This window comes from Alligator sinensis, unplaced genomic scaffold (assembly GCF_000455745.1).
Source record: "Alligator sinensis unplaced genomic scaffold, ASM45574v1 scaffold737_1, whole genome shotgun sequence".
Lineage (NCBI taxonomy): Eukaryota > Metazoa > Chordata > Crocodylia > Alligatoridae > Alligator > Alligator sinensis.
Window position 1 is genome coordinate 3545292 of NW_005841930.1, and position 16105 is coordinate 3561396.

Consider the following 16105-nt stretch of genomic DNA (forward strand, 5'->3'; position numbering starts at 1 on the left):
ATCCAATAGACTCCAAACAAATTATTTTACTAACAACTGCTTGAGAGTCGCCTACAATGGAATGGATATGTGTGCAGTCACTCAAAGGAGAGGAATGGTTACTTACCATTCATAGTAAATGTGGTTCTTTGTGATGTTCTCTTCATTTGTACATTCTGAATCCTTGTACCATTCTTTCATCTTTGGAAATGCAAACATCAGTTTCAGTTAGAAGGAACTGAAAGGGAGGTAGGTTGGTTCCAAGTATCAGGACTTGCAGGGCTCCCTCCTTATGGTACTGGTAGCAAAAGTCTCTAGCACACACCAAAAGTGAAAAGAGTGTCAACACATCTTGAAGAACAGCAAATACCTCAAAGAAGAACATCAAATGCTAGTTTCTTGTCTATATACATAGCTGTGGTCACCTGACCTAGATAAGTCATCCAGACAGATATAGGCTATGTATACAGAGCTGAAGGCTTATCTTCAGAAGGGTGTGTATTATTGTAACTCCAACTTCTAACCTTAGTTTGAAAAATAAAGGGTCTACTTCCCACTTATTATTATTCTACACTTTTGGGAATCACTACATGGGAAATCAGTGAAATGGGAATGAACATCTGAACTCTAGTTTACATAAGCAAGAAAATTCTCAGTCAAATTTGTTTCTTTCATATCTCTCCCCATGAAACACCTCAATGATGGGGTGGTCCCCATCAACCATTTGTTCTGACTTAGACCACAATGTATTGGTACTAGTTAGCCAGCTTGGTTGAGAAAAATGGGTTCACTAGATGACAATTGAACAGATATAGCTGTCAAAATGAAGTGCCAAAATACTGCTCAGGGGGGCACATTTACATGTGTATATTAAGGTGAAGCAATAAACTCCAGTGAATATCACACTAGGGTTTATTGCTCCTGGGTGCTGTGTTTACATCTGCATCTGGGACTGCAACAGGTTGAGCTAGGTTGGAGCAACCCCAGCTGACAGGGAGCCTGGGGGGTCAGCCTGCCAGCCTGGGGCTGCTCCACCCCAGTTCAACATACTGCAGAGGGTCAAGCTGGGGTACGAGGATGCTCCCGAGTGGGACTAGCCAGCAGGCAGCCCCTGCACTGAAGCACCCTTGTGCTCTACCTAGACACATCAGTGTCTATGCGTGTGCTGCTGCAGAGTAAAAAAAACTCCACAGCAGGATAGTACTGTATTTACAAGTCCTATCCTGCTGCGGAGTTTATTAGTTTCCTGTTCCCTAATAGAGCCACACATATAGGCACCAAGGGTGTGTGTAGACAAAACAGGGGTTTACTTTGCCCTAAATTGAAGCAGTGGGTTTTTAAAAACACCGCTTCAATTTAGGGCAAAGTAAACCACCATGTCATGTACACCCGTGTCTTACCTGCCTCTCTGGTGGCAGGGAGGGGAGGGCGAGCTGCCGGTGGGTGGAGTGGTACCTGGGCTGTGTGGGAGGACTGGACTGGGACTTCCCTCCATGGCAGCGGCAGCACCCCCCAGGTGGCATCTGCCCATAGGCACCTGGCTCAGGTGGTCCCAGGGGGCACCGTAGCCACAGAGGAAAGGACCAGGTCCCTGCACAGTTCACGCAGGCAGGCTCCAGGGGGGAAAAAAAAGAGGCTCGCCGCTTTTTTCTTTGGTGGAGCTTGCTTTCCTGGGCTGCTGCCAAGCTGCCTGCACTGGCTGCTTGCACAGCCCCTGAGCTGCACAGAGCCCAATGCTTCGCTCCTCGGAGCTCCTTGGTGTTTTAGTTTGCTGCACCCCAAAGTCATTTAAGGTGTATTATGCCACTGAATGTGCTACAGTGACTGGAATTAATATGCAATACGCTCCCAACACATGCAAACACCAACGCCATTAAAGCGGTGCAAAAGCATTTAACCCACTTTGAGGTGTCGTGCAGACATGCCCCCCATTTCATCTATAGATGTTTACTGCAGAGCTAATTAGTCAACTCAGTAAATGTTTTGTGTAGACGCAGCCTGTTAGTCCAGGCCATGTATTCCAACTGAGCCTCCACCTAACTGCCACATCACTGTTCTTTCCTCCAGACTTCCCAATCCATTAAAAAAACCCCACTGTATATCCCTCCACCACATCAGTCACACTGATGTATACTGATATTCCATCAGTACTATTCCTTGCCCCATTAACAGGCAAGACTGAAGAAATCAAACCAACCAATTCTGACCAATAACCATAAACATCTCAGATTCAAGACCATCTGGCCCCTTAAATATAATTATTCCTTTGTCCTTTCTCCCATTTAAGACAGTGAGCAAAAGTTATAAGGACCTAAATGACATTAAGAGAAGGATCAAATCAATCAAAGCAAAACAAATTCTAAATGCTTCTTGTGTTCAGCTATAAGGCAGCCTGTTCTCTGGATCTGCAGGGTTGGTTAAGACAATGGTAGGCTCATGAATCTAAAGCCAGGAGGAATGCCTGACTTCAAGGTCTGTCTCCATTGATAGGTATCCATTTGTCTTTGGCATGCAGCTTGTGAGCTAAAATTTTGCAAACTGCCTTTCCCTCATTCACTTTGTTTTGTCTAACGCAGGGGTGGGCAAAATACAGCCCGCAGGCCAGATCCGGCCCATGAGGCCATTCTATCTGGCTCACGGGGACCCTAAAAAATTTAGAAAATTAGCATTTATCTGCCCTTGGTTCCTGTCAAAAATGACAGGAACAAAGGGCAGTAGGACCCAGGGGAAGCCCAGCGGGCTCCCATAACAGCAGGGCCGCCCAGCCCTGCCCTGCCCTGCCCTGCCCCGCCCCACCCAGCCAGAAGCCCCAAGGGGGGCTTCTGGCCTGGGACCACGTGGCTGCCCCACGCCAGAACCTCAGGTAAGGGGGAAGTGGTGGGGAAGGGCAGGGGAGGACCTCAGGCAGGGAAGGATCCCAGGGAAAAGCGGCCCGGAGAAAAGCTGAGCGCAGGGGAGAAAGAGTGGCCCCTCGCACCGTGGCTGGCACCCCACACTGCAGCTGCTTGCAGCCCATGCGGGGCTGTCCTGAGCAGGCACAGGCAGCCCCACACGGGCTGTGAGCAGCTGCAGTGCGGGGCACGGGGTGGGACGGGGCGCTTTCTTCTCCACCCCCTGCACTCAGCACCACCTTGTACCCGGCCCCACTGCCAGCCTGGGCCCCCACGCCAGCCCCAGACTTGCCTGTCAGGACTGCATGTGGTGACAGCAGCTGGGGCCCCCTGACTTGTAGACAGTGGTTGCCACCACGGCCTGTGGGCTGCCCAGTGCACACTCCAGGCAGGCAGCAGCATCCAACACTGCCTGCCATGGCAAGGGGGGGGGTGGGGCGCAGCTGCTGCCACTGACAAACAAGCCTGGAGCCAGCGCAGAGCCCAGGTTGGCAGCAGGGCCAGGTTACAAGCTGGTGCCGAGTATGGGGAAAAGCAACCCCTTGTTCAGCCCATGGCCCTGCGCTGTAGCCACTTGCAGCCCACGTGGGGCTGCCTGTGCCTGCTCCAGACAGCCCCATGTGGGCTGCGAGCGCCTGCAGCAGGGAGCGCCGGCCATGGGGCAGGCAAGGGGCCGCTTTTCCCTATGTTCAGCACCAGCTTCTTCCCTGCCGGTAAGCAGAGGATCAGGGCTGTGCGCTGCCCCCCGCCCATACTGTGGGGCTGGGGGGCATGGAGTGAGCAGGTGTGGGAGCCAGTGGGAACACGGGGCCCACACCAGTGTCCCGGGGCCAGTGCTGGCAAGGCCCAGAGCCGGGCAGCAGGACTACAGGGTCCTGGCTGGCAGGGGCTCTATGGATCTGGGCCAGCTCCCCCATCTCCCTGCACCCTGCTGGTGCAGCCCAGCCTGACTCCACAGACTCCTGCCAGCCTGTGCCCCGCTTTGGGCCCTGCCGGTGCTGGCCCTGGGACATTGGTCCCAAGACATTGGGACATTGGTCCCAAGATGGTGACCAGGGGGCGGGGCACCTGTCAAGGGACGGGGCTACCCATTTGGACCTCAACAGCCTGCCAAAACTGGGAAAGTGGCCCTCCACCCGAAATATTTGCCTGCCCCTGGTCTAATGTGTACAAAGTGCTTATTGTCTGGGTCCAGATGTGGACCTTCATGGTACCCATGGACAGCCATGGCATGTCTCTGGTTCCCTAATAATATACAGAGTGGGGTCCTTCTCGGAATTTTTCTGTGGAAGATTGTGGGATAAATTGTCTTTCCTTAATGTGGTTTTGTCACCCAACACATTGATTAGTTTTGTGTAATTGTAGCAGAAGCTAGAATGATGGATCTGTTGGAAGAGTTCTTCCTGGCTGCAGCCTAACAGTTAAAGGAGTGGGGCAGAAAGAGTGGAAGGGGATTCAGGAATTTCAGAAATGTACAAGGCCACTGGTTGCAAGAGGCACAGAGGAAGAAGCATATACAACTTTGGAAGACATGAAGAATGCTGCAATGTGTGTGCCAGTGTTACTGGAGCAGGAAAATTAATATGGTATAGTGGAACCATATCATTTTGCAAAGGTGGCTTGATTAGCAGTAGTTCAAAGACTTCTGCAGGAAGAAGCAGACCTTCAAAGACCTATGTGAGAAGTGTTCGCAGTATGGATTGAGAGAGCCCATGTGGTTCAGAATTATATTGCTATTGCTGTCTGGAAACTGGAAATTCTATACTGCAGCTCCAAGGCAGTTTAGCCTTGTTTAACAAGTAAACTGTTGAACTGGTAGTAGTGGAGGTGCCACCAGAAGGAGCCAGCAGATATGCTCACTTCAACCAATCCTATCCTCTGATTCTGCAGGAATTGGTAGACTACAGAGCCAACCTCATCAACACCTATGTAAGTAGTACTGGCAAGATGCACAAAACCAGAGGTATATAGGTCTGATATTTACATGCTTGGACAAGTTGGGAATTAATTCCCTCCTGATGACATGTATAGTATGCAAGTGTTCATGATGATTTTGGGGGACCCTAACTAACCTCTTCTGCCATGGTTTATGATATCATAGCCAGACAACATGAGGCTGCACAGAAAATTCAGTTACTTCTTAACAATTGAAGAGTGGCGGTAAAGTATACATTTGGAGGGTTGAAGACAAGATGACACTGTATCCAAAATAATGTGAATGTTGACATTTGAAACACCATACCCATGACTGTGGCTTGTTGCATTTGCAAAGCATCCTGAGCCAGTGTGAATATTTTTCTTTTGAGTGGACTTTGAACACTGATGAACTCTGTAGCTGTTTTTCACAATTGTAGAAGTTTCTATAAGTCATACTTTGATAGGGATGATGCCCTGAAGGAAAAAACTCACCACAGAGGGAAGAGCTCCTGAGCCAGTGGGACACAGCAGCAAACCGGAAGTCCAGCAGGAGCAAAACCATGGCAGAGAAAAACGCTGAAGCAACGAAAGGGAAAGGAAAAAAAGAAAGAAAAGGCACAACAGGTCCAGGCAGAGCCAGGGTCGGCTCTAGCCCTAGCATGGACCCATTCTGTGGAGACATGCTGGCGCCGATTTGCCTCCCGGCCCCTTAGAGTAGAGATAAAAGCTCTGCCGGAAGCAGAGTGGGGAGGACCAGAAGTGAGGCTTCTGGTGGGGCCAGAAGAGCCCCGAGGAAGAGGGAGCTCCACAAAGGAGCAGTAGTGGCTGCCCCAGGAGGGGGCACACAAAGAAAGGAAAAGCCCACAAGGGCTAAGGTACAACATACCTGAGGAGGAGGTGTGGGTCCCAGATGCCTCTGGACAGGATTGGACAGCCAAGGACCCCAGAAAGGGAAAAGAGAGCCAGGAAGTCCAGACCAAAGTAACTACATAACAGAGAAACAAGGACGTCACTTGTAACAAGGTAACCTGGGGATAGTGAGGACCGCAAGCAAGTCTTTGCTACAGCAGGGAGCCCAGGCCAAGTGAGGTCCGTACCCTATTTTTCCTTTAAGGCCAAAAGGACCAAGACAAAAGAAAATTATGACCGTAGCCCACCTTTGAGGTGAGCAGAAGATAACATCTTAAGTTTGACGTAAAGCAGGGTGTAGGGGAGGCGCAGCCCTGAATTGGGAAACTGGACAAGCCTGGTTATGGAAGACCCCAGGGAAGGTGGGTGTAACATTCAACTCCCAGTAATAACTTACTTTTCCATCAATGACGTGGCAAGCGAGAACCCCCCTAAAAGCCTTCCAAGGCAACATCGAACTAGCTGGACCCCAAAGAAACAGCGAAACCTGAGAGGTCCCTAAGAGCTAGGTGTACAAGCGAATGCCATGGAAACTTACAAATACACATCCAGGTCAAGGGAAGCAAGAGAAATTAGACACCATAGGTGCTTATATCCAAATCATACATATTGATTTTAATGAGTAATCATTTGCTAGCACGTGGTGTTTTGTGGATAGCAAAATGCCTTGGAACATGTTGTACTGATATGTTACAGGGCTTCAAAGTACCACCTGTGCTAATATTCTTTAAATTGCTGGGATAAGGAGACTGCTAATGTGTATAGGATATTTTGTGCCTGGTTAATTTTATAGATTGCCTTTGGTAAGGGACAATGTATTTGCGAAACAGAAAATCAATTTAAATATAACTTTGTGTTAGCTAGTTTAGGGACATGGTGTGCCATGTAGATTACAGCTTTTTTATATACTTTCATAAAGCCTTTGACATAATTTTATCTTCTCATTTCCTTACAATGTAGTGGTCAACAACAGAACCACCTTTTGCTTACAGAACTGTAGAACATAAAAACATAAAAACAGTGAAGTCAGACCTGATGTTCACTAAAAAAATGTATTTTCATAATTATTATAAAACCTGCAGTCTATAAAACCAGAGTGCAAAAAATACAGGTAGCTTCTCTGATAGCGATAACTGCCGCGTGCAGTGCCCCATTTGTTTTCCTTTCTCCTGTCTCTTGTATAGGGTGTGTGCCTCTATGGGCTGAATGAATTGGGGTTGTTTTTTGTCTCAGTTCTTGAGATGAAGCACTCAAAATCACGCACATTTGTCATGGAGCACCTTCCAGGAGGGTGCTAGCATGCGACAGAAGCCAGATGAGATGTGGCTTCTAGACTGGGGGAAAGGGGCCTGGTTGTGGGGATTCAGGCTCCTTCCATGCTCCAAGGTTCATGGCATTTCAGTCCTTCAGCCTCCCTGGATCTTAAATTTCACAGTCATGGAGGGAGTGTGATTAAGATTCTCTTTTACTAGCCAGGGTTCCCTGATTGTTTTTTCCTGTAAGCAATCCATGTAGGGTTTAAGAATTTTGGAGGTTGTTGAATGAAAGCAGCAGGTGACATTCCAGCAAATAGAGGAATTATGACAGTCTAGGCAAAGAGCCTGGTGTCAGCACATGATATCTAGAAATAGAGAGGCAAATCAGTTAATGAGATGGACCAGCAAAGTTTGCCCTATAATTCCTTCTGAATGACAAATCTGCAAGCATTATCTCCCAGGACTGGAGAAGGATCTAGAACGAGGTGGGCAAAATGGCAGATCCAGCCAGTGGCTGGACTCCGTTTCCCAGCAGGTTCTTCCTGCCTTGCTGTGGTGGGTTTCCACGGAAACCGCAGGAGTGGCAGGGCTGTGATAGTGCAGGCCCAGGATTCCCATGGAGACCAGCCCCAGCAGCACCGGCAGGGTGCACGGCTAGGCAGAGAGCTGCTTTGGGGCCCGGGCCCGGGCCGGGGCTAGGGCCAGGGCTGGCATGTTGCAGCAGTAATAGCATGGTCCGAAGCCAGGGCAAAACTGTGATGCACTGCCTGCACACCCAGGCTCCGGACCATGATGTCTCCATGGAAACCAGCTGCAGCAATACAGGCAGGGGCTGCTGGGAAATGGAATCCACCGTGGGCCTGATCTGGCCTGCAGGTCAGACTTTGCCCTCCCTGATCTAGAAAAATATTTAACTAAATACTAGTGTAAGCACTGTATAACTGATTGCCACAGATTCTCTCCCACCCAGTAAAAACACCACAGGAAAGAGAATAAAAAGAGATCTTTGCCACTGGGGGATTAAATGGTTTGAATAGTTTGATCTTTGCCACTGAGGGATTCACTAAGTTATCTCCACAGTAACTGAAACAGTAAGACCTTTGCCAGAAACAAAGTTCTCCCACCCTATCTCATAGATTTCATAGACAGTAGGGCTGGAAGGGACCTTGAAGATCATGAAGTCCAGCCCTCTGCCCCAGGGGCAGGAAGTCAGCTAGGGTCAAAGGATCCCAGCAAGATAAGCATCCAAATGTTTCTTGAATGAGTCCAGAGTAGGTGCCTGTACCACTTCTGGAGGGAGCCTATTCCAGGTCTTGGGGGCTCAGACAGTAAAGAAGTTTTTCCTTATGTCCAGCCTAAAACATTCTTGGAAAAGTTTATGACCATTGGTCCTCATTATCCTTCGGGGTGCTCTGGTAAACAGATGTATCCCCAGATCCTGATGCACACCACTTACGTACTTATAGGTAGCCACCAGGTCACTCCTAAGCCTGCACTTTTCGAGGCTGAAGAGTCTCATGGCTCTCAGCCTCTCTTCATAAGGCCTATTTTCTTTCCCTCTGATCATGCGCGTGGCTGTCCTCTAGAGTCTCTCAAGCTTCTCGACATCTTTCTTGAATTGTGAAGCCCAGATTTGGATGTAGTACTCCAGCTGCAGCCTCATCAAGGCCAAGTACAGCAGGAAGATGACATCCTGAGATTTACCTGAGAAGCATCTATGGATGCAAGCCAGAGTTTTGTTTACTTTGCCAGCTGTGACATCGCATTGGTGGCTCATGTTCATCTTGTGGTCAGTCATGACCCCCAAGTCTCTTTCAGTCATGGTGCTAGTGAGCGTAGCACTGCCGAGCCTGTAAGCGTGCTGTGGGGGTTTTTTCCCTGAGGTGGAGTACCTTGCATTTTTTGGTATTAAATGTCATCAGGTTTATATCTGCCCACTTTCTAAGCTTATCCAAGTCAACCTGGATCAGTAGTCTATCTTCAGATGTGGACACTATGCCCCAAATTTTAGTGTCATTGGCAAACTTGACCAGTGCACTTCTGACACCAATATCCACATCGTTGATAAAAATATTAAAGAGAACTAGTCCAAGGACAGAGCCTTGGGGGACAGCACTAGTCACAGAGCACCATAATGATTCGCTTCCATTAACTACTACTCTATTCTTCTGCTCTTTATAGGGAAACTTTTACAGCAAGAAACTGACCTCCATTAACTTTTAACACTGACAAATGTTCTCCTGCAAGTGCTCTTTAGTTTACAGACAAAGTTACAATTATATTTCTGTATGTTTCCTTAAACTGTAAATCCATAAACAACATGCTTTTGCAATGCAGTAGGGGGAAAAATATGATCTTATGTAACAAATCCCAAGCAGTGTTTGATCACATAGGCATGGTTAAAAACAATGGGGCAATACTAGAAAAGAGCAATGGCATTATTTTCTCCACTTAGCTGTCACCTTGGGATGAACATGGCAATGAGACTGTTTAACAGAAACCAATCACACACCCTGAGACACCCAAATTCCTCTCTAACTGTAAATGTATTGGTCATTCATCAGGAAATTCCTCCCTCTCCATACCAAAATTTCCCTCAGATAAACTTTGGAACCACTTGTTGGGTTAAGGTTCTGGTTCCTCCAATTCCAGTTCCATGGAATGTGATACACTGGTTCATGCTGCAACCCAATCCTGTGATTACTCCAGTGGGTTGGGCTTGAAATTCCCTGGTAATGGTAAATATTCCTGATACTGGGGGCATCTACATGAGATGTTTACTGTGGAGTAGACTAATTAGCTCCACAGTGACCGCATCTATATGAGACATTTAATAATTGCATACCCGAGTACTAAATTACTGCACAGTAAAGCATCCCTGCATGGCTTCCGGGTGATGCTGACTGCTCAGTAGCTTGTGCACAGTAGCATTGTGCAACAGTAGCATTGCATTGTGCAACCTTGTGCAACGCTACTGCACAGTAGCATTGCATCGTGGTTGCTACTGAGATGGTCGCTACTGAGATGCTACTGTGCAGTACTAACAAGCTACTGCGCAGTAAGCATCTCATGTAGATGCAGCCAGTAAACATCTCATAGCTCGGAGCAATCCTGGCTGGGTCATGAGTGACTACAGGGCTCTGGGGGCTGGGTTTAGGGTGTGGGAGGTGCAGGTAATTTTCTCCTCCATCCTCCCGGTTGCATGCCGTGGGCCCAGGAGAGACAGATGTATCAAAGAGGTGAACCAAAGCCTCTGGCAATGGTGCTACTGAGAGGGTTTTGACTTCCTTGACCACAGCATGCACTTCAGAGACAGAGGTCTTCTGGGAAGAGACAGTATCCACCTCATGCCAAAGGGGAAGGCTTGTTTCTCCGCCAGGATGGTGGACCTCCTGGACAGGGCTTTAAACTGAGATTGTCAGGGGATGGGAGGACAATGAGCGAATGAAGCCCAGGGGCCAACAAACAAACAACTATTACAACAAGAGATGATAGGAAAAACACTACAGCACAATCTGAAGGAATGGAGCTCCCTCAACATGACAGAAAACCGAACCTCCAGCTTAGAGCTCAAATACCTGTATACAAATTCCAGGAACATAGGAAACAAACAGGAGGAACTGGCCATCCTGATTTCCAGCAGGAACTATGATATCATAGGGATAACAGAAATCTAGTGGAACTCTACCCATGATTGGACCAGAGCTATAGAGGGCTACACCCTTCATAGGAAGGATCACATAGGGAAAAAGTGTGGAGGTGTAGCTTTATATGTAAAGAAGCAGTACAGCTCCTTGGAAGCCAAAATTGGAACTAAGGAAGGGTGACTTGAGACCCTCTGTGTCAAGACACGGGGGTGAGGTGGGGTGGAGAAGAGATATGGCAAAAGGGACCTAACTGTAGGAATATATTACAGACCTCTGAATCAAGATGAGGAGCTAGATCTGGAATTCTCCAGAGAACTGGAAGAGGCTGCAAGAGCACGGGATATGGTCATTGTGGGCAACTTTAACTACCCAGACATTTCCTGGGAAGAACACTCGGCCAAATGTGATTGGTCGCATAGATTCCTGAATGTATTGATGAGCTCTACCTGTCTCAGAAGTATATGGGCCGATCAAAGGAAATATGTTCCTAGATTTAGTTTTGGCCAAGGGGGATAACCTGATGAGTGATCCTAGGTGACATGAGGGTAACCTAGGCAACAGTGACCATGACACTATCACTTTCACTGCCCATTGTAGGGCTGGGAAATCTGTCAGTAAGGTACAAATTCTTGACTTTAAAAAAGCTGACTTCAATAAGCTAAGGACTGTAGTGAGTAATGTCCTACGGGCTCATGCACAGGGAAAAGGTCTGGATGAAGAGTGGTCATTCCTCAAGGACATGATCCTTGGTGCACAGAAACTGTCCATACCTATACACAAAAAAGGTGGCACAGGGGCTGGGAGGCCATCTTGGCTCAATAGGGAAGTAGCAGATCTTCTGAAAAAGAAAAGGGAGGCTTACCAATGATGGAAGCTAGGAATAGACCCCAAGGAGAACTACATAAGATTGGCCCATACATGCAGGTGGCAGATTAGAAAAGCAGAGATGGTGACAGAATTCAGGTTACCAACCTAAATCAAGGAGAATAAGAAGTCCCTCTATAGGTATGTAGGTAACAGGAGGAAAAACCAGTGTGTCACAGCACACTGAAGTGCCTGCTCCTTTAAGAGCAGAAACCACCTAGGGAGAGGGCCCCAGGAGCCAGGCAGAAACCCCACAGGTATAGGTTACTATGACAGCAGGCTAACAAGGGAATTAGCCTGCACCTGCACCCGGTAAGTTGACCGGAAGAAGGCAGGGCCCTGGGCACATATAAACCCCAGGGCTGAGGCCAGCAGGAGTTAGTTCACTGACAGCAGCCAGGGGAAGGAGCCTCCAGAGAAGTATTGCCCAGAAACGCTGTGGACACCTGATATGCTGCCTATGGAACTAACGGGGCTCCAGCAGCTCACCAGGTACCCTGAGCTACAAGGCACTTAAGGCTTGCAGGGAAGTTTGACTCTTTTAAAGGGACAGAGAGCACCCTGACCTGGTTGTATTATGTTATAGCCCAGGGGCTGAATTTTTGGCTGTTGTTTATAAACTGGTGAACCAGACTGAGGCTACTGGGGAGAAGGAGGCCTCATTAGGACCACACTACAGTGTGGAGACCCCAGCACCAGCAGGCACAGCAACAGGGCTGCAGAGAGCCCAGCATCAGTTTGGCTGCAGAGACAGAGCTGCGGAGAGCCCAGCGCCAGTGGGATGACATTTATATACCATCTGTGAGCCTTGGGGCATGGTAAAGGGGCAGTTTTGGAGCCATGCATCTATCCCATAAGGCTGAGGGTGTCCTGTGAGGCATCCATTTTGAGCGGGACCCAAAAAAGGGGGTCCAAGAACCCACAGAGTTCAGTGGGCTCCATCAGGACCGTGCCCAAACAAACTCAAGGACAGCCTCCCTATTTATTATAAATACCAGCAAGATGTGACAGGCAAGGAAAAGGGTGTCCATTGGGCAAGATTGGCACGGAGCCCTAGGGGCATCCCGGCCATCCCTAGGGATCACACCCCATGACACAGTGGACATGTGGGACCATTGCTCAATGCATTTGGACATCTGATCACTGACACCAGACTGAACTCCTGAATGAGTACTTCGCATCTGTATTCCACCAGTCTAAAAGTGATAGCCTGCTGAATGCAGATATGACACAGAATAATCACAGTAGCAATTTACCAACATTCAATGTAGAGCTGGTGAAAAAACAGCTAGAGAGGCTGGATATCTATAAGTCAGCAGGACCGAATGAACTCCATCTGAGAGTGCTGAGCAAGCTAGCTGAAGTCATTGAAGGACTGCTGGCAAACCTCTTCGAGAATTTGTGGTGCTCAGGAGAGGTTCCAGAAGACTGGAAGAGGGCCAATGTTGTGCCCATCTTCGAGAAGGGGAGGAGTGAGGACCCAGGGAACTATAGGCCAATCAGCCTGACCTCAATCCCAGGAAAAATCCTCAAAAATGTTTTCAAGGAGTCCTTACGTGATAAGTTAGTAGAAGGCAAAATTTTGAATGACAGCCAGCACAATTTTGTCATGAGTAGGTCATGTCTAACTAACCTCATTTCCTTCTATGACCAGGTTACTCACCATCTGGATAAGGGAGATGAGGTCAACATCATTTATTTGGATTTTAGGAAGGCCTTTGACTTGATGTCGCACAAGGCTTTCAAGGTGAAACTAGAAGACTATGGGCTCAACAATTCAACGGTCAGATGGGTGGGAAACTGGCTGCGGGATTGGACCCAGAGAGTACTAATAGACAGATCTGTGTCTACCTGGTGGAAGGTAGCCAGCGGGGTCCACCAGGGTTTGGTACTTGGACAAGTGCTTTTCAACATCTTCATCAATGATCTGGATGTGGAAGTGAAAAGCACACTGGCAATCCAGGAGGGCCTAGACAGATTAGGTAGATGGGTGGACCGGAACCAGATGGTGTTCAGCACTGAGAAGTGTAAAGTTCTCCATCTATGGAGGAAAAAATCTTCAACAAACTTACAAACTCAGTGGTGCCACACTAGCTAGCACCACATCTGAAAGGGACCTGGGGGGTCATAATTTACCAAAAAATGAATATGAGCCACCAGTGTGATGATGCAGTTAGCAGAGCAAACAATACGCTGGCATGCATCAACCAATGCATTTCAAGCAAAACTAAGGACATTGTTCTCCTGCTCTGCTTGGCATTGGTAAGGCTGCAGCTGGACTACTGCATCCAGTTCTGGGCACCACACTTCAAGAAGGATGTGGAGAAGCTTGAGAGAGTCCAGAGAAGAGCCACTTGATTAGAAGCCTAAAGAGCTAGCCATACAAGGAAAGGCTGACAGATATAGGATTGTTCAGCCTAGAAGAGAGAAGACTTCAGGGGGATTTGGTGGTAACTTAGAACAACTGTTCACCAAAGCACCCCAGGGGAAAACTAGGAGCAATGGTCATAAACTCCTAGAAGAAGGTTTCAGACTGGATATAAGGAAAAACTTCTTCACGGTTTGTGTGACCAAACGCTGGAATAGACTCCCAGCAGGGGGTGGTGCAGGCATCTACCCTGGAAATCTTCAAAAGGAGACTGGGTGCATACCTTGCTGGGGTTATTTGACCCCAGCAGCCTTTCCTGCCCAGAGCAGGGGGGCTGGACCCGATGATCTCACTAGGTCCCTTCTAGCCCTAAACATCTGTGAATCTGTCTACACAGGTGGCCCTGTTAGACTGCAGGAAATAATAAACTCTGCAGCAGGGTAATACTTGTAAATACAAGTACTATTGTTTTTTACTTTGCAGCAACACGTGTAGACGGTGACACAGATGGCTGGGGCACAAGGGTGCTTCAGTGCAGGGGCTGCCTGCTGGCTAGACCACTGCTCCAGCCAGCCCCTCCACAAGGCACTGAGCTGAGTCAGAGCAGCTTCAGGCTGTCAGGCTGACCCCCGAAACATCTGCCTGGCTCAACAGGTTGTGGTCCTGGGTACATATAAAAGCGACACACCCAGAAGCAATAAACCCTGGCATGATACACACTGGGGTTTATTGCTTCATATGAATAGCATGTGTAGATGTGCCCACTGCAGCTGAAATACTGGTGTTTGGTCTATTCCCTCCAGATATTCATCAACATGTATGCATGTTCCTCTGACCAGCTAGCTGCATGTTGTAAAAACATCTTCAGCTTAGCACAGTAGGTGTGAGCTGGCAATCTGGTTCTGGCAAGGTAGTGCTGGTAGCTTGGAACAGTCCTTGAGAAAAATGAAAGGTTACACCAAGCAGGGCATTATAAAGTGCTATCCCAGGGGTTGGTAATGTTTTTGGAAAGGCTGCCAAAAACACCCACAATCTCAACTTGAAAGATGTTGGTATGCCAGGGGTGGACAGCAGGAGAGCCATGAGTGGCCCAATCCTTGTTGTAGCAGTACTTTTATTTACAAGCACTATCCTGCTGCAGAGTAAATTAATTTCCTTCAACCTAATAGGGGTGCACATGTAAACGTGGAGATGTTTACAGCACAGCTAATTAGTCAACTGAGCAGTAAACCTCTATTGTAGGTGCTCCCAGTGTGTATAGTAGGCTAGTATGAGAAAGAGCACAATCCTGACCTGGTGACCACCTTGAAGTGGAGGCATACCAAAGGGAAAAGCAAAATAGGGGAACACAGAAACAAAGACCCAAGTTCAGACATCATAGCTATGCTAGAACTGGAATGAGAATGCAAGTCTCTAAATACACAGGTCAATAACTGATCTATCGAAGTCTATGGGCTCCATTCTTAGCAATTACTCATGTTTCTCTCCTGAGCTTTAACTTTTAAAAGGTCAAGGAACAACCAAATTACAAGAAAAAGTCAACTTTGTAAACAATGTCATCTCAAGGAATTAGTTTTTCATCCCATGGATCTCCCACTTCCCTCAACGTAAGGATAATCCTCCAAGACCTGGGATAGTTTAATATAAACTCTCTCAGGACCCCTGTCTACTCAGCATAAGAGCTGACCTTTCAAAATACAGTTCTGAAATTCCTACCTCCTGTGGAACTGACCATCAGAAGTAGTGTAACTCTGTCTAGTTCCAAACCAAAAAAGGGCTTTCTTTAACTCAGTGATTCTCAAAAGGGTTGCTGCGAGCCCCCGCTTAGGGGTGCTGTGGCAGCAGTCAGGTGAAACCTCTCTGCATGCAGTTTTGCTGCATTAGGGCTCTAATCAGCCTAAAGCAGGCAGAAGCGCTGTCTCTTCAGTAGCTCTTCCTGACCTAGCCTTTCCCACACTTCTCCCAGAAACTCTGGTTCTTGGGACAGTTCCACCTGCACTCCTCTGTTTGCAGGAAGGGAAGGTGGAGGAGGAGGGCTGGGGAGGGGGACAAACAGGGCAGGGCTTCATAGAACAAGCCAACTCCTGCCTGTTTTGGGCTGATCAGAGCCCTAATGCAGCAGAAGCACACAAGTGCCACAGCATTTCCTAGGCTGGCTGCACAGCAGGTACAGGACTATTTTATTTGAAGGCAACACCCAGGGTGTATCTCCAAGTGCTGATTTAAGGTGCATTAGCCATTTTTAAGACATATTAAGAGCACGGGCCTACACAT

The 16105-nt window shown here is 48.0% G+C and overlaps 1 protein-coding gene across 1 annotated transcript in view; it reads left to right on the forward strand.

Moving 5' to 3' along the window:
- Positions 1 to 16105, forward strand: part of AK9 (adenylate kinase 9) — a 191359-nt gene that overhangs the window by 20790 nt on the left and 154464 nt on the right. The gene's annotated exons all lie outside the window — the stretch shown is intronic.